Consider the following 18,763-nt stretch of genomic DNA (forward strand, 5'->3'; position numbering starts at 1 on the left):
TTGGGGGAGGGGGCAGGAGGAGGAAGATAGGTTTTTGTCTTTATTCTTTCTGAAATGTGGAATAAAATAAATGAAGGAATCCCGTAACAATGCAACCATGAAGAAGTCTCCTGATTGTGCTCGCTGACATACTTCAGGCAGTAGGAGTAAAGAATTCTGTGGATGTTAGCTGGCAAGCAATGCACTGCCCTAAACTTAAACTGCTTTGATCAGAACAGCCTGGGATCAGAAACTGGCAGTTGCATTTGGAACCCAAAATTTGCTCCCAGCATTCTAAACAATGACACTGTTGCCGCAGAAAATGGATTAGTCTGTCTATATGACAGATTATAGCTACTGAGATACCATTACTAAAACAGCTGATTCCGTTTCCAGTAGCAGCATAGAAAGGCACACATGTTTAAAAAGAATCAATAAGGGAAAACAACAGCAGTAGTTAGCAGCAGGTAATAATGGTTCCAATTGTAAGAGGTCAGGAAAAAGGGGCAACAGAGTCATTATGCAAGACGAAGACTTTAGCGCTCGTCATTCGAAGAAAGCTAACCAGAAAAAGCAAATGTAAGAAAAACTAATGTGGATCTCTTTTATAGCAGCAAGACAGAAACAGCCAGATTATTTATGCATCCTTGTGTGTGTAACCAAATTTATTAGGCATAACATTCCCAAGGCATTCTGAACTGCAAAGCTGGAAAAACTTGGCTAGCTTCAAAATTAACAGGTTCTCGGTGTTTTGAACAATTTTGTTTCCTTTGAAGAGATGTTTATAATACTAAATATATTGGAAATCATGGTTTTCTTTATCAAATTCCAACCATACACAATGGGGCCTTGCAGATGTAGTGTCAAATCTTGGCTTAGTTTTAGAAAACAAACAGGCATAAGCACTGCTCTGTTTTTCTAGAAAAAGAGGTGCTGGAACTCACCTTGTTCTCTTATAATGGCAATGGTGCCCACCTGAGAGAGGTGCCAGAACTGAGTTCCAGCAAGTTCCGGCTGGAAAATAGCCCTGGGCATAAGCATGCTAAACCATGTGGTAGTAGTGGTACCTTGGTTCTCGAATTTAATCTGTTCCGGGAGTCCGTTCGACTCCCAAAACCGTTCGGCTTCCAAAAAACATTCGCAAACCAGAACACTTACTTCTGGGTTTGCGGCGTTCGGGAGCCGATTTGTTCAGGAGCCAAGCTGTTCGAGTACCAATGTACCACTGTATATGAATGGGGAACCTGTAGCCCTCCAGATGTTGTTGGGACTCCCAGCTCCTATCAGTTAGTGGTCGGAGATTATGAGCGCTGTAGTCTGACTATATTTGGAAGGTCACAGGTTCATCATTACTGGTGCAGTGCTATGAGAGAGGAGGAGGAAATGGGCAGACCTACTAATTCTTGCAAAAAGGGTTAAACCACAGAGCCTAGGACTTGCCGATTAGAAGGCTGGCGGTTCGAATCCCCACGAGAGGGTGAGCTCCCGTTGCTTGGTCCCTGCTCCTACCAACCTAGCAGTTCAAAAGCACGTCAAAGTGCAAGTAGATAAATAGGTACTGCTCCGACGGGAAGGTAAACAGCGTTTCCGTGCGCTGCTCTGGTTCGCCAGAAGTGGCTTAGTCATGCTGGCCACATGACCTGGAAGCTGTACGCCGGCTCCCTTGGCTAATAAAGCGAGATGAGCGCCACAACCCCAGAGTCGGCCATGACTGGACCTAATGGTCAGGGATCCCTTTACCTTTACTAATTCTTGCAGCATTAAGCCACTGCTTAGCATTACATCTGAAAAGCCCCAATGAGAGCAATCCAAGACCATTGCAATCAGTGGGAGCTCTGACACTGACTTCAATAGGACATGGATTCCATTCCAATTACCAGTAGCTGCTTTCCTCTAAATTATTATGGACAAGGCCAAATGAACACTGAAATTACTCATGAACATCTGCTCCTGCAGATAAAAGAGGCCCATAGCATCAGCCTATAAATTTATGTGATTCCCTCAAGACAAGTGTCTCTCCTTGGACTTTATTTTTATAAATCTATGGCTGAGTCAGAAATTAGTCATCAGAGATTATGGCTTCAACTGTCAATAAAAATTGCATGAAATACTCAAAAGGGTTTCAAAAACAACTTTGCACTGGGCTTCTCAATGCCATTTTCAGCTGTGTCTTTACCTTGTTAACCGTTTCCTGCCATATGAACATTGGTTCAAAACCCATTAACACACAGCTCCATTATTATCTACATGTCTATACATAGCTATAAGACGAGAGATGGCCTGTGCAGAAAAGTCTGATATAATCCTACCATAAGTACAATCCTACTTTAAAACTGCTCGGACATATATGGTCTTCCAACATCATGATATATCACCAGCTAAACATCGTGATATACCAATATATCACAATGTTTGAAACAAGGGTGGAACTATGTAGAAGCAAACAGCAGGGCTGGGCAATATCTGGTTTTCAACCAGATAAACATTGCAATATACTGATATTTCACAATGTCTGAAATAAGGATGGACCTACGTAAAGCCATTGGTTGGCTTCACAGTTTCCCCCATGTTGTGATTTTTGCATAGCACACACACACAAACATCATGATTCACAATATATTGCCAGGTCAAAAATTATGAAACCAATATTGTGATAGGGACTTGAAACCGGTTTTGGATTATATATATCGCCCAGCCCTAGCACACATCATGATTTGCGATATATTGCCATGAAGCTGATATCAAAATAAGGATTTCAAACTGGTTTTGGACGCTATATCGATATATCACCCAGCCCTAAAAGCCACAGAAGTTGAGTACAAGCGTTTGAATAAAACTTTGAAATATACAGCATAAGAAGAGCGCTGCTGGATCAGGCCCATGGCCCATCTAGTCCAGCATCCTGTTCTCTCAGTGGCCAAAGAGATGTTCTTGGGAAGCCCAGAAGAAGGACCCAAGCACAAGACCCCTCTACCCTCCAGCTGTCTCCAGCAACTCGTGAATATATTTTTAACAACAAACTTTTAAAAGTTGTGCATTCAACATGCATTATTTCATCAATTCCTAGGGCCATTCTATACATTAATTACATTTTTCCTGGGTACAAACTTTTTCCAGGCAGGGAAGCAAGTGTGCACAATAATGTCTGACAGGCAGTGCTAATGTTCTTCCTGACATTTATATGCTGTCCTTATAGCAAGCAGTGCAAAGAGTTAAAGACTGCTGCTGCTGCTGCTGCTGCTGCTGTTGTTGTAGTAGTAGCTCAGCTGTTACAAAACCCAATATAAATATAGGATTATCAGGACGCAGAGACACTGATTCAGGACAGAATTGAGTCATTGCGTTATTTTCGCTTTGTAAGGGGGAGTAAAATAACCATTTTGCAAATGCATTGCTAAGTATAGCAGTGAGTGAAGAGCTGACAGGATCTTTTAAGCACATAGTTATGGAGAAGAAATAACTAACTGAACAAAAAAGTGGCTTTCCAAGAAGGCTGGCCTTTTGGCAGTGCAGCCTAGTAATGAAGTGTTTAAACAAAAAGGGAATTGATGGAATGAACACACCACAGCTGTAGAAAAGGATCAGGAACTCCCATCAGCTGTTTGCCCTGCTTGTTTGTTCCAAAGACTTGCATCCATCCTATTTCATGAAATTTAATCCCTTTCGCAACGCTGGATGGCTTCCCATTGGCTGCAGGAAGCTCGTGCAGCCAATGGGAAGCTGCGCACGCCTCCTCTGGGCCGGAAGGAGCGCTGGAAATAGCGTTTGCGCGTGCGCACACACTCCAGTCCCCCATGGTGTCTGTGGGACCGTGAACTGGCCCAAGCCACAAAAACTTTGCCGACCCCTGTTCTAACAGCAGTGGGCTGCCTGTGTTTGAACTGCTGTACATGAGCATTGGCCCACATTTCCCTGACAAGACACACACAAATGGATTAACAGTCAAGTGTTTGAAGAGAAGCGGTGACCAGGATGCAGTCTTACAGTCTACGTTGGCTGTACCAATTATGTGTTAGTACAACCAATCCAGCGTGGATATTCTGTGGCTCCTTGAGAGTTGTGAGATCCTTGTCCCACACATTACCCACAAATAATCAAGGGCTCTATGTGTCAACATCTTCTGCCCATTATGTTACAATTCTTGCAGGACTGAGTGCTATTTTACTATTTCACAACTTTTCTATAATCCACTTGGCACACCTTTCTTAAACATTTGACATTTGACATTACCCCATGCTTCCTCCCTAAGGAGGAAATAAGCAATACTATAACCAAATTTATCAGAGTAATATCATAGAATCGTTTAATTGTAAGAGTTGGAAGGGGGGACCATGGGGGTAATACAGTCTAACCCTTTGCAATGCATGTATATTTTGCCCAATATGGGGTACGAGTCCCTGAAATTAAGAGACTCATGCTCTACCAACTGTTTTAAAAATAAAACCACACAACAAGCCAGTGGCTTGATTCGAATTAATTTTATAATGAATGATTTTAGAGTGTTGTTTGTGCTGTACTTTTGTACTGTTTTATTGTTGTTAGCCGCCCTGAGCCCGGCTTCGGCTGGGGAGGGCGGGATATAAATAAAATTTATTATAAATAAAATTTATTATTATTATTATTTATTATTGATATATGTCTGCAGGCTTAACACGCAAACTTATGCTGATGTTCGGCCCCTACTAGAATGGACTACTAAATCATAAAAAGTAATCTGACTATTATTAATAATTAAAAGGCTGTGGGGAAGTCTCGGGAAAGGTCAAGGATAAGGAGAAAGAAATGAATTTCTCCATCAAGGTTAGGACAAAGTTATCGTTCAGTGACACAGTACAGCAGTGCTGCTGAAAGCAATATGGCTGTCAAATATTCTCACAAGATTCCAGTTTCACAATCCTAGTGAAATTCACACCAGCAGAACCTCCTTGCAGTACTATTACACTGATACCTGATGCGTACGAAATTCAGAGATAACTTAAGGGCACTTTCATTCCTGCGAAGTTCCAAATAGATTTCTACTCACGTGGGTTGCTTGCAATATGATGCATAATGTTAGTTGCCCTGTCTCTTACTCCATCAATATTATGGAACAAAATACATGATCCAACCAAAATTAAGCACTTTTAGGTTCCACTGGTTTCAATAGAAAAAAATAAGCATGTTAATCCTCTGCCACTGAAATTAAGGTGCTTGACTTTAACTGGACCATGCCATAGAGTTGTACAAATTACCGTATTTTTCGCTCTATAGGACGCACTTTTTCCTCTCCAAAAATTAAGGGGAAATGTGTGTGCGTCCTATGGAGCGAATGCAGGCTCCTTGGCTTCAGGGATAGCAGCGCGGAGCCTCCAAAGCGCAGAGGGAGCGCTCCCTCCTCGCTCCGAAGGCTTCGGGTTCCTTTTGCTGAAGCCGGGAGAGCAAGACTTTCCTGGCTTCAGCAGAGAGGGAGAGTTGCACAGCGCCCCTTTAGCGAAGCAGGAGGAGAAATGGAAGGGGCTCCGTTTCTCCTGCCGCTTCGCTGAAGGGGTGCTGAGCAGAGAGGAGGAGAATTTTTTTTTCTTGTTCTCCCCCTCTAAAACAAGGTGCGTCATATGGTCGGGTGCGTCCTATAGAGTGAAAAATACGGTGCTAGGCCTAAAGGCCTGAAGTCTCAAAATATTTAATAAAGACAAGGCTGAAGCACTTTTACAGGCTATATAGGTCAATAACCTGGTTTAAACTTACTGACTTTTTCAAGAGAGAGAAGGGGAGATTTACACACACACATGTGAATATATACACACAGAAGAAAATGAAGCACTATCTTCCAGTGCTCTTCAATCAAGTGAATGCTGCAGCATGCAAAATATCAAGGCCCATCTCAGGAAATACACAGCGCTTATCTCATCACTATGTTGACAAGTCCTCAAGTACGTAAAGGTGGCAATTCTATGTAAATTAACTGGTATCAAAAGTTCATCATAATTAACCCCTCACAACAGAAAAGTCCTGACCCTTTTTAAAGCAAACCTGTAGACGTATAACATTATTCAAGGAGGTTTACATGAACTGTAATGGAGTCAACTGCAAAACCGACTCGGAAAGTTAGGTCAACTTAGGGCTCTTCCACACTTCTGTTTGCTCCGCCGCTCCGCCCCCCACAAGAAAACCTGCGGTTTACCATTGAATCAGAAGAAATGGCAATCAGGTTTCCAAGGATTGCCGTTTGTTCTAGTTTTAATGGCAGGTTTTTCAGGGGAAAGCAGTGGCGCAAAGCCAAACTGCTCAGACTCATGCCTGGAGAGACAATCCAAAGTGTGGCAAGCCCTTATACTCATGCAAGTGTTATTAAATAATAAGATGCACTGAGATGTAGATGTAACATGCAAACTGACTGCAGGGGTTAACCTCATTAAGATTAGGCAAGTCTCACCCCTCAATATTTTTAAAGGTCCACCTTTTCGTCATGACCTTCAGTGACTAATTCTAAACTGAGCTGCAGAAATGGTGTCTTCTCTCTTTCTGCGGTTAGGTTATGCAGGCCTACTTTATACTGGCTTAAGTTGTTTTTAAATTATGCTTCACTGTTTTGTTGTGCATCTTGTAATCTACTTTGTCAAGATTTGTCTCTTAAAATGTGGATTATAAAACTGTTAAATAATGAGCAAATAAAATAATAAGAGTTATCTGGCCAATTTTGCTATTCACATTAGCTGGAGCATCCTAAAACAGGCACACAAGGATGAGTTGGCAACTGTAAGTCGGGAATAAAGGAAATGAACATCAGGGGCGATACTTGAAATGTTCTGGGGGGGGAAAAGGAAATGAAGGGGGTTATATATAAAATCATCTTATTTCAATACTGGATTTATTAATCTCTAGTATCTAACCTTCCATTGGTTCTCTGCTCACAAGCATTAACATGAATTAGAATCAGCATGGGTATCATGCTTTGAAAGGATAATGGGAAAGGAATCTCTTCTGTGCTGCTGTTAGAGGTTATGTAAAGCGCATTGTGCGATAGGACTAATCTACATAAACTGAACCTGAAGGAGCTCGGCCTGTGGGATGAGCTGCAATGATAGCTTCCCAGCATCGGCATTGCTACTGATTACCGGGAGGAGAAGGGGAAGGGATGTGTTGGCAGAAAGGTCAGGGCTGTGGAGATGCACTGATGGAGCAATGGATTGACTCCCCCAGTGTGCTTACATCAGCCGTAATCTCACCTCCACCTTGTTCTCCCTCTTTCTCTCTCAGTAAGGCATCAGCAAGGCTGCTTCCAGGAAACTAGAACTGTGGCCCCACACCACGGAGAGACCCACGTCTGCATTTTAATTTGAGTATAGGAAGTTCCCTGTCTTGATGTAACTAGTCAGTTATTGGGAAGTGAACACACACACACACAGAGACTCCCACAGAATTAAATGCACATGCTAGAGAGAAGCTAGAAATAAACAGTGCTAGGAAAACATTTTGCATTTTCTAGGAGAGATAATGAAACCACGACAAGAACATTAGAATACAAGTACTACAGAAGTGGTCCATTGATAAAAGTGGGTGGAACCCATCATTGCTTAGCTTTCAAAACAAAGATTGGGGTTTTGATCACAGACTGCATTCCATTTCATCTTCAAGACACACTTCTTCAACTTCCCTTTGCTAATGTAAGCTCTTTAACGGCATGTCAACTGTTTCCCACTCTCTCCCAAACCTCAACCAAAGAAACCCTATTGGATATACACACAAGTATTCACAGTGCTTTAACACTATCTGGAGGTGTTAAGAAAATACCATACTGAGCATCAAGGAAATGCTGGCGCCTAAGCAGTATGCATGCAGCAGTTTCCATTACTATAAAATTCTGAGAAGGCAGTAGCAATCCTAATTAAATTGACTTATTCACGAATGCAAATTGATGCACACTCTGGCCTTGCTTTTGTTCTTTTTAAAGGACCCAGGCTACTGTTCCACCCTTAATTAATTGGAATTGCCCTTGAAGATAATGATAAAGAGACATTGTGACAAAATTACTACAAGTCAGATAGGCTGAGATTTGAGGGTGTTGAATTTAGTGATATCCTGCACTCTGTGAAAATACATATAGACTGAGCAGACCTTTCTAAAATAAAAAATGCATGCACACATTGCATAAGCAAAGAATAAGCAATAAGGGTCTTTGTTTCCTTTACTCTTGTGGCAGCTAAATGATAAGATCAATATAAGCCCTGCAAACATACAAATGTCTCTGAGTTTGTGTCTTCTGTCTGCTTAAATCTCACCAAATCAATAATATTACTTTGCCTTACATAGCTGGGCTGATAGAATGTGCTGCTTTGCATTAGTTCAGGCTAACTACATGATGAAATTAACAAAATATTTTCACGTACCATATTACAGTGGTACCTTGGTTTACGAACCTAATCCGTTCCGGAAACCCGTTATTAAACCAAAGCATTTTTAAACCAAGGGGTGCTTTCCCATAGCAGCAGGGGGACTCAATTTACAAATGGAACACACTCAACAGGAAGCGGAACATGTTCTTATCCCAAGGCAAAGTTCACAAACCAAAACACCTACTTCTGGGTTTGCAACCTTCTTAATCCAAGTTGTTCATAAACGAAGCTGTTTTTAAACCAAGGTACCACTGTACTAGTAAAATATAGGTATGCTTTCACTAAATTATCAGCTACAAGTGCTATAGAGACATGCCTGCATCTAGCATAGGTGTGTGTGCAAAACCTGCTTATGCATGTGGATTCCCTTGCTGAATCGTCAACAATGCACACCCACGCACAAAGAAGATTTGCCTCTACCTTTTGCACATTTGGACATGAGCTATCTGATGCATTTGGTGCTTGCTCTAAACCAAGGTTTTCCAAACTTGGGTCTCCAGCTGTTTTTGGACTACAATTCCCATCATCCCTAGCTTGCAGGACTAGTGGTCAGGGATGATGGGTACTGTAGTCCAAAAACAGCTGGAGAGCCAAGTTTGGAAAACCCTGCTTGAAACCAAAGGTGGCTAATCTGTGGCCCTCCAGATGTTGCTTGACTCCAGCTGCCAGTAAGCCTGAACAAGGACCATGCTGACCGGTGCTGATGGAAGCTGGAGACCAACATCTGGAGGTCAAAATTAGCCACCGTGTCTTTACACATTATGGGGAGAATCGGGCATTTCTCTCTGCGTCACAACACAACCATAGCCTTGGCTTGCACACATTACCGTGCACACTTATGCCATGATCAGAACCACACTCTTCTGCTGAAGATTTCTTAATGCCATATAACGTTTGATTTCCAAGCAGCGAAAATGTGATATTCATAACAAGTTTGTTCTACCTGTCATGGTTTACTTCAGGTTTCCTGAAGAATCATCCGGACCTAAAGCAAAAAAGAAGAAGAAGCAAGAAATGAAATATTAGCCATTTTAAAACTGTATTAGTTTGAATTTAGTGTTTAATAAACATTTCATTTGAGTTGTTTTTGTTTGGAGGATGACTCTTTATTTACAGGATAAAAGGCAACTGGAAGGCAAGCTGGTGTAAGGCATGGGAGGAAGGGTTTTCAACTAGAGCGTATAGCAACTAGTCTCCCACCATTTGCCTCTTATACAACATCTAGAACACACCAGGCTTCATAAAAGTCATTACCATAAAGGTCTTACATCCAAGTCAATTCCCCAGTCTGCCCAACTCACCAAGCAGGCACAGACTCCCTTGATCTGGAAGAAGGCGATTTGCATAGGAAATATTTATGTTTGCATCAAAAGACTTTCTGGTGGCACCACAGAATTAACTAATTTAGCATATTCACTTTACTTGTATTTTAGTAAACCAAGCTAAAAACCTTGGAACTGCCAAGTTTGCCTAATATTGCATTTGCAATTTGCATCGGTTCATTGTTACCAATGAACTTAGCAGGGCAGGTGGCCGAATAATGCCCTGGGAAAATGTTCCTACCTACCTACTTTTGACCTTGTCTTGCTTTTGGCTCTTTGGATTTCTGCCTTTCTGGTCCAGAACTTAATCCCTGGCCGTGGTCTGTCTCAGAGCACAGATCAGGCCTGACAGCTACGCAAACTGGCGCAACCTTTACTACAGGGTGCAAATTTAGCTGTCACTTTTTGCACAACTACAGCATCAGTGTGCGCCCATTTCGCATGCTGAACAATGACTTGTAGCGCACTGCTATTATGCTGTACCACAAGTACAGCAGAATCCAGTAGGTGCCAAGGCACAATTTTTAATACTAACAAGCCATAAAACGATGGGTAAGGCTGCATCCTGAATCATTACCCGTAACGAAACACTGGAAGTGGAATTTATTAATGGAGCATTTTGTGAGAGAGCTAATAAGATTTTAGAGCTGCACAAAGTTATTTTTGTCAATGATGTAAGCAGAAGTGACTCAGAACAAGACAGTATTTGTGTAAGATGTTGGATCACTTCTCTGCTGTTGTTTCTTTCTTTCTTTCTTTTTTTACTATACCTCAGGAAGACAGTGACTCACCAATGCACTTGCTTTGCATACAGAATGATGACTAAGTGCCTAAAAAACATGGTCAGAATCCTGGCTCACGGAGTCCGTTTTCCATTACAGTAATAGGAAAAGGCAAGTAAAGTGCTCTGCAGAAATTTTTTATTGCAGTCTAATAATAACGACCATGATACAATACCAAAAATAACGTCGTGATTTTCTAACAAACTCTTAGAAAATATGGTAGATCTGAACACGGATCACCAAAATCAAAAGACAATTAAGTAGGTAGTAGTAGCTGGACTGGATGAGTCGCAACTAAGTAGAGAAAAAGAAAAGTAATCTCTAAAACGGTCATTTTCTCCATTTCAAAAGAGGATTACAATTATTTCTACCTCCTCCTAGTACTATTCTGAAATGAGTTATCTACATCAAATGTAAAAGAGGTAGAATTCACTAAGTCACATTAAGGTTGAGCACAACAGAATAAATGTCAAGCAGCCATCAAGTAATGATATGAAAGTAAGTCAACCCTGGATGTTTTAACACTTAACTCAAAAAGTGGACAGAAACTACGACGCTATTTACAATCTCAGGAGTCCCTGTAGACTTTAGGAGTTTCATGAATGAGATCCAAAGGAAACAAAGACCGGCACAAGGAATAGCTCTTGAAATGCGAGCACTGTTTTACATTTTAGTTTGTAATATACCAATACGAAACATCCAGGTCCCCCATAGGGATGCAATGGTAAACACACTTACCAGGAGTTTTGCATGCTTTGTTCAGAGCTCGAACAAACCGCACACTCTGCAAACACAGCTAGGTAAGGCGCTAGAACAAACCGCAGGAAAATTTCTTAAACCAAGTCAGATCCATCTAGCCTCTTATTATCAGCTCTGACTGGCTTTCCAACCAGGCTCTCTGCCAGAGAACACTTTCTCATCTTCTCATCTTTCTCATCTCCTCTTCTGCTTACAAGGTGTGTGCTCTACCATGGGGCTATGACTCTACCCCACATAGGGACAAAAAATTATCCACCATGGGGTATAATAACTGCCTCAACCTCACCATGTTGGGTTGAGCATGTGCAAGTTCTAGGCAAAAGTTGTGACTTTTGCAAAAATTAAAGAGGACTTCTTCCTATCTTCTCATGATTTCTATTTCTATTTATTTTTATTTTATTTTTTAAAAAAACCTGGTGGCAGAGCATGAGACTCTTAACCTCTGGGGTTCAAGCCCAAAAGATCCCTACAAACTGCTAGATAATTATGTTTAATAAGTCAACTTTAGCGATCTCTGTAGGATCCTCCATTAATTTCCAAAATAGTTGGTAAAGGCTGAACACAAATTAACAGGGACTGAAGAAGTTTATTGACTGGGTATGAGCTTTAGTCATAAGCCCCACAATTAAATGTGCCCAGAATTTCAACCTCTTTGTTTTCAAAACCACGGCCCTATTTCAGACTTTCTGGCTATACAGATCATTGTTCACCATGCTGATTTGCTATATTATATACACAAATATTTTAATTTATTTTTTTGCCACTGGATCTTGTAAGGAAAAATGAATATAAAGTAAGAACTCATGTTTTTCAAAAGCCTGCAGCAGCATCTGCTCAGCATTCAAGGCAAACAGAAAACTTTTTACCTCAGGAAAAATAGCTTCAGGGAGGGCTGATATTTTTAACCCAGTGAGAATTGGTGCTGCGTATAAAAAAGGGATGAGTGCAGTTTTATAGATCATACAGAATGAACGACTTATCTTGGGAAATCATCTGGCAACGTGACTGGCACCACAGTAAAAGGACAACAGCATGAGGAAATATAATTATTATGAGCCTATGAAAAAGAGTATTTGTTCTCTATTTACCATACAACATGCCTAAATATACTAAATGCAAAGATGCTTAAGGTTTCAGAGATGCCATCATTTGTTGCTTTGACAGAATGAATGAGAAGCAGTTGTTATTTACAGTACACATGTGTACTGTATAATTTAACCATAGTGTCTGTGAACTTGTCATTAAAGATTACCAGGAAAGACTCCTGTCGGTATAATAGACACTATAAATTACAGAGCCAAGTCCTGACTCAAATAAAGGCAGCGAGGGAGGGAAATTGGAAGGGCTTGTTCAAATCCGAGCATTATTTAGTTGTTAATCCAGTTTCCCCCCTTTTGAATTAGACCAGTTTAGTCCACACTTGCATGTATTTGAATTTGTACATAAGAAGCGACTTCAGTCTTTTCCATTAATACTAGTAAGGTAAAAAGGTGAAGGACCCCTGGACGGTTAAGTCCAGTTGAATTCAACTACAGGGTGCAGTGCTCATCTCGCTTTTCAGGCTGAGGGAGCCGTCATTTGTCCACAGACAGCTTTCTGGGTCATGACTAAACTGTTTCTGACACAACAAGACACCGTGACGGGTCCCAGAGCACACAGAAATGCCATTTACCTTCCCACCGCAGCAGTACCTATTTCTCCACTTGCCCTAGTATGCTTTTCGAACTGCAAGGTTTGCAGAAGCTGGGACAGAGCAATGGGAGCTCACCCCGTCGCGCAGATTCGAACTGCCAACCTTCCGATCGGCAAGCCCAAGAGGCTCAGTGCTTTAGACCACAGTGCCACCCATGTCCCTATTCATACTAGTAAATGTTCCCTTTCCCCCCCTCTTCGCCTTCTAACGTGTTGATTTGATTATGCCAATTAAGCAACATGGACACTTTGTTTTTTTTTTAATCTCCCCCCCCCCCCCAGGGAGTACACAAAAGCACACCATCAGGCCACTGTAAATTCTCAGCACACGCTTTTGCCATTTTTTTGTTTTTGTACAAATATGAGGGATGGAAACAATTCTCTCTCTCTTCTGCTCAGGAGCATACCAAAAAATGGTTGCAAGCACAGCAGCTAGATAAAGGAAATAAAGGAAAGCATTGAGGAAGTAGTGGACATAGAAAGGAGAGTAGCAAAAAAGTGACAATTGATCCACCCACCCAAAAACACTGAAATAAATTATCTGTGATGCTGAGTGGAGCAGTTTGGATTATCTCCATATCTGAATGTACAGGACGAAAGCATTAAAACTGGCCTTGATTTGAGGGTAACGTCATGTGGATGATACAAATGAAGTGGGAATGCAAACAGCTGCAAATACACTTTAATCTCTCCAGTGTGGAGAAGCCCTAAGACAGGCGCTTGCTTTTATATACACTGGGAGGCAAGAACCATCTCATCAACTGATTTGTCATAAATCACCCTTGCAACACTACAGTGGCTCTTCTTCTCTTATCTCCTTTGACTGCAGTCACACCTGAAGAAGTGAAGAAGAAGAGTAAGTGCTGATGGCTGGATTGTATCATGGGAAGCAATATTCTCCTGGGACTCACATGTCTTGCAAAAAGAAAGACATTACAAATCCTCTCACCATTTTCTGGAGAGAGCCAGTGTGGTGTAGTGGTTAAGAGCGGTGGACTCGTAATCTGGGGAACCGGGTTCGCGTCCCCGCTCCTCCACATGCAGCTGCTGGGTGACCTTGGGCCAGTCACACTTCTCTGAAGTCTCTCAGCCCCACTCACCTCACAGAGTATTTGTTGTGGGAGAGAAAGAGAAAAGAAGATTGTTAGCCACTTTGAGACTCCTTAAGGTAGTGATAAAGCGGGATACCAAATCCAAACTCCTCTTCTTCTTCGTCGTCTTCTTCCCGCACCAAACTTCATAAATTTATCAACAACCGAGTACAACTGAATTTGTCTTAATAATAATTATGATTATGATTTGTGTTTGTAATAAGGCATGGACCTTGTTTTGCACACCACAGTCATCAAGCAACCAAAATCAGCTGCTGATAACTGGATCAGCAAGCCCCATTTTGGATCCAAGCCCAAAAATATATCAAATTATATTTGATAGCTGTCTGAAGCAACTACCAGAGTTGCAAACTACTTCCTAGCCTGTGTCTCTCCCACGTGATTTGTTATTAAACATGCTTCAGGTTTTTAGTTGGAAGCCCTATGCACACTTACGCTACGGTGAAATTATTAAGATTTACTTGCAAGTAGACTTGTACTTCCTCCTTCCCTTTGTTTGCTGTTTCTGTTTCTTAATTCAGCAGCCAGGGGGAAGGAGGAAGTGACTGTAACTGGTAAAAAGTATTTGATTCCTGAAGCTGTTTACCAATTTAGCTGCAATCCTCCAACTGGCATCTTGGTTGCCCCTTTGGTATTTTCTGAGGATGCTATGTTGCTCCAGCAACCATTCCTAATTATCCTGGGACACTGGGCAAACAAGATTTCCTTCCCAGGCTCTGTGAAGGTCACCCCTGAATTGTGACGCTTGAGCACAGGTTATCGCTGCAGCAAGCCAAGTGATCAAGAGCACAGAGTTCCGCTAACATTTCTCTCATTGTCCAGAAATCCTTATGCGCTACAATTAGGACAATATTGGGAAAACTGCTTACAATGCAGTTGTTACTGCCTAAGCTGATCACTGAAACTGCAGTTTCAGATCTTGCCAAATCCCTCATCTTTTAGGTAGAGTGCAGACGGATATCTCCATTAACAATCTATTCTCAATCACTCACTGGCAATGCTAGTTTTCTGGCAAGTACAATTAACTATCTGAGGAGACGGATGAGACTTCAAAAACCGATGAGGCCGACAATAGGCGGAAGGAAGAATTTTGCAGCCAAAAAACTCCAGTAAGATTTTCTAAAACTGTGATGGTCCAGCATAATTCTGTTCCTATGAAGACCGGATCTACAATCTTTTCTGCTGTGATTGTGGTTTTTGTTTTAATTAGTAAGAGACTTTATTAGGCTTTTGAGTTGGACAAAATCTTCAAATAAGCAGAGTGCGGATTTTCTTGCAGCTGATTTTATCATTTGAAATAGAGCCCCAAAGTAACGTACAGATGCACGCTGATCTCAACAACGCATCTTTGCTGCAGTGATACAAAACAGGGCTGATTTACAATGGGGAACATCAAGATTTAGCAAACAAGAGCATGGTGTTTCTACACTTGGCAAATGAGACAGAACCCTTCAGCTCTGATCCACTTACTACTGGCAACTTTTAAATTCCCCTCAGAGGATATCGAAATGCAGTAGAGCGAGACTACATAGGCTCTGGCATTGCTCTTAGGATACTGGATAAGGGGTTTTCTCCATTCTGCCTCACCGCTAACAGCTGTGACACAGCCAAATAGGAAGTGACTATTCTAACCCGCATTGATACAAGCGGCTTTTGTACTAAACCCCCTGAAATGCTGCACTCCCAACTGGTTCAGCTAGTAAATTTACCTCCAGAGGATTTACACTGGTTGGAGATATTACCATGGTTCTGTTACACACAGTCAACAAGTATTTTGCCTCCTACTTTAGGAACTCTTAGGGACGCGGGTGGCGCTGTGGGTTAAACCACGGAGCCTAGGACTTGCCAATCAGAAGGTCAGCGGTTCGAATCCCCGTGACAGGGTGAGCTCCTGTTGCTCGGTCCCTGCTCCTGCCAACCTAGCAGTTCGAAAGCACATCAAAGTGCAAGTAGATAAATAGGTACCGCTCCGGCGGGAAGGTAAATGGCGTTTCCGTGCGCTGCTCTGGTTCTCTAGAAGCGGCTTAGTCATGCTGGCCACATGACCCGGAAGGTGTACGCCGGCTCCCTCAGCCAATAAAGCGAGATGAGCACCGCAACCCCAGAGTCGACCACGAGTGGACCTAATGGTCAAGGGTCCCTTTACCTTTACCTGAGGAACTCTTAGAATGAGCCATGAAGGGGGAAGAAAGGCTTTTCACATGTTGTACTCCTAGAGTCATAGAATGTAGCATTGGGAAGGACCACGAGGGTCATGTAGTAGTCCAGCCCCCTGTGCAATTCTAGAATATTCTGCCCAATGTGGGCTCGAATTCACAACGCTGTGATTAATAGTCTCATGCTCTACCAGCTGAGCTCCTGTGATTATTTTCAAACAAGTAAAGGAAAAGAGAATACAAAGGGCATGGAATGTATGCTCATGATCATATTTATCAGGCACCATTGGTTCAGTAGACGTGCCAATTGGACACTGAATCACCTAACAACACTGGGGAAACGTCAAGATTATTGAACAGATGCCTTTTCTTCAGACGAGGGTTTTATATTCAGGTCAGAGTCCTCTCCGAACAAACAGAACTCAAAAAGTGTGGAAAGCAAAACCAAGTTATTTCCCAAGGTGAAGAGTCCCTCTAGTAATTTTAAACAACGAAGAATCTTGTGGAGTCTTTAAAGACCAATGAATTTTATTGCAGCTAATGTTTTTCTGGAGAAGAGTCTACCATAATTTCATCCTACTCTTCTTCCAAAGAAATCCTCTTTTATCTGCACAACAGTCAAGTGTGGTGGTTGTGAGATGATGAATGTGAACCCAGGGTTCAATGAAGACTTCTTGGTCTGCAGGCCCTGTGTCCTAACCTGCTATCCCTCAAAGAATAGATTTTCTTATGTTAGTGAGATATCAGACTCTTAATTTCAAGGAAGAGAACAATTTCTAAGAGACAGTGTGTCATAATGAATAGTGCTGAACTGACTGAGAAAGATCTGGTTCAAACCTCCCTATACCATGAAGTTCACAGCGTGACTGTAGGGTGATTACATTCTCTTAACCCCAGCCTTCCTCACAGGTTTGCTTTGAGAAAAAAACCAAGGGAAGGGGAAATTATGCACAATGCCTTGATTAATTAAATCGAATAATACTTTAAAGGACACCCCAATTAAGTATTTTTAATGCACACGTACGAAGACGTTGTTTTGCTTCAGTCTGCAGTAAAGAGGATTTCACAAATCGTGCTTGGCTGGAGAAAGAGAAATTTTTTTTAATATAAGCTGAGTAATCAACAGCTAGAGGAAATAAAGGAAAGGAAACCTAGGCTATTGATTGAACAGGAGGCGATCGTATGCCATGAATATGATGCAGTGGCAAAGAGTTGCATTAAGGAAAGGCATTTTGTTTGCTTGCTTAAGTGTAATTTATACACTGCTTTACAGGTGATCTTCAAAAAGTGTTTTACCGTATTTTTCCATGTAGAACACGCCCCGGCGTAGAACACGCACCCAATTTTTGGGGACTCCAAATAAAGAAATCTCCCATATGCACTGTCCATGTATAAGACGACCCCCAATTTTAAACTTGAAAAAATAGGGTGGAAATATAGTCTTATATACGGAAAAATACGGTACATGGGATTTTTACAACAAGGCAACTTGTTTGTACAAAATCTGCTACTGCTTCTTCTCCCCATTGCTCAGGGCAAGATGGTTCTGCAGAAGCCCACGGGGCAACATCTGGTGGAGGAAGGAGCCATTGTGGGAACTGGATGGTCACAATCCTCCAAGCTGCTTTTTTCTCCACCTCCCTTCAGACCCCTCTGTGGTGGCAGTTGCATCCATAGTGTGGCTGGAGAAGTGGTGCATTTTACAAGGCAATGCCAAGCTAGGTAATAATTTTGTCGTCAACCTTGAAAGGAACTCCAGCAAGACCTATAGCTGGGAATGCACCTCACCCACCAGAGCACAGGTAGGCCACGCGGCACAGTATGGTTCTGCTCATTTCCAGTGCGAAGTCTCAAGCATCCTATGCTGAAGACAGAAGGCGACATTCAGCACATGGAAAGTACATTCCGTTCACAGAAAATGCTTTTTTGTACCTCACACTAGAGTACTGCAAGAGGGAAAAGGTACAAAATCTATGTGTTGAGCAAGAGTGTGTGTATAACCACTTGCAGAAGAAGCAAGAGAGCTGCTATTCATATTTTGCGATGGATGGTAGACCTAACCTTGGGGAACATGAATTCCTCCTCTGCTCTTACTAAATCTTATATAATTTCAATGCCTCGCATCTTGGGAACAGCAAGAAGACAACAAGGAGTCTCATTAGTGAAAAGTCCTGCACAAGGACTTTTGCTTACGTAGCAGGGGAACATTTCGTCTGGCAGACGAGAACGACACAGAAATCCTCCCTGAAGTTTATCTGATTATTAACTGTTATAACATGTTACTATCATACATTTCCGCCGCCCCCATACATTCATTTTTATTTGTATGCCTCTTTTCCACGTGCAAAATCATGCTCAAAGCAGCTTACAGCAAAGTAGCAGGGTGCATTTGAAACAAACGCTACAAAAACCATTTCATAACACAGCAAAACACTAGCACAGTAACAAATTCATAATAACACAGCAAAGCAAAAAAACACAACGAAAACATACAAAAAGGCCACATCTCCAAAATATGGGACTGATGTGTGCAAGTCCTGAGCAAGCAATTATTTTTTGGCATTTGAAGTTGCAGCTAGCTTGCAGAAG

The 18,763-nt window shown here is 41.9% G+C and overlaps 1 protein-coding gene across 13 annotated transcripts in view; it reads right to left on the minus strand.

Annotated features, from left to right (window-relative positions):
• The window catches only part of OSBPL6 (oxysterol binding protein like 6), a 97,803-nt gene that overhangs the window by 66,958 nt on the left and 12,082 nt on the right, over positions 1 to 18,763 (minus strand). For 7 of the 13 annotated variants that reach the window (XM_081023647.1, XM_081023635.1, XM_081023638.1 and 4 more), the window contains exon 2: positions 9,295 to 9,336. The exons of 1 other annotated variant lie outside the window; for it this stretch is intronic. The gene's annotated coding sequence lies outside the window, so the exon portion shown is untranslated. Of the gene's footprint in view, positions 1 to 5,972; positions 5,991 to 9,294; positions 9,337 to 11,193; positions 11,264 to 12,080; positions 12,137 to 18,763 lie in introns of those variants that run through there. 5 more of the 13 variants (XM_081023640.1, XM_081023642.1, XM_081023641.1 and 2 more) reach the window with 3 other exon arrangements.

Source organism: Podarcis pityusensis (genome assembly GCF_964106645.2).
Source record: "Podarcis pityusensis genome assembly, chromosome: 1".
Classification (NCBI taxonomy): domain Eukaryota; kingdom Metazoa; phylum Chordata; class Lepidosauria; order Squamata; family Lacertidae; genus Podarcis; species Podarcis pityusensis.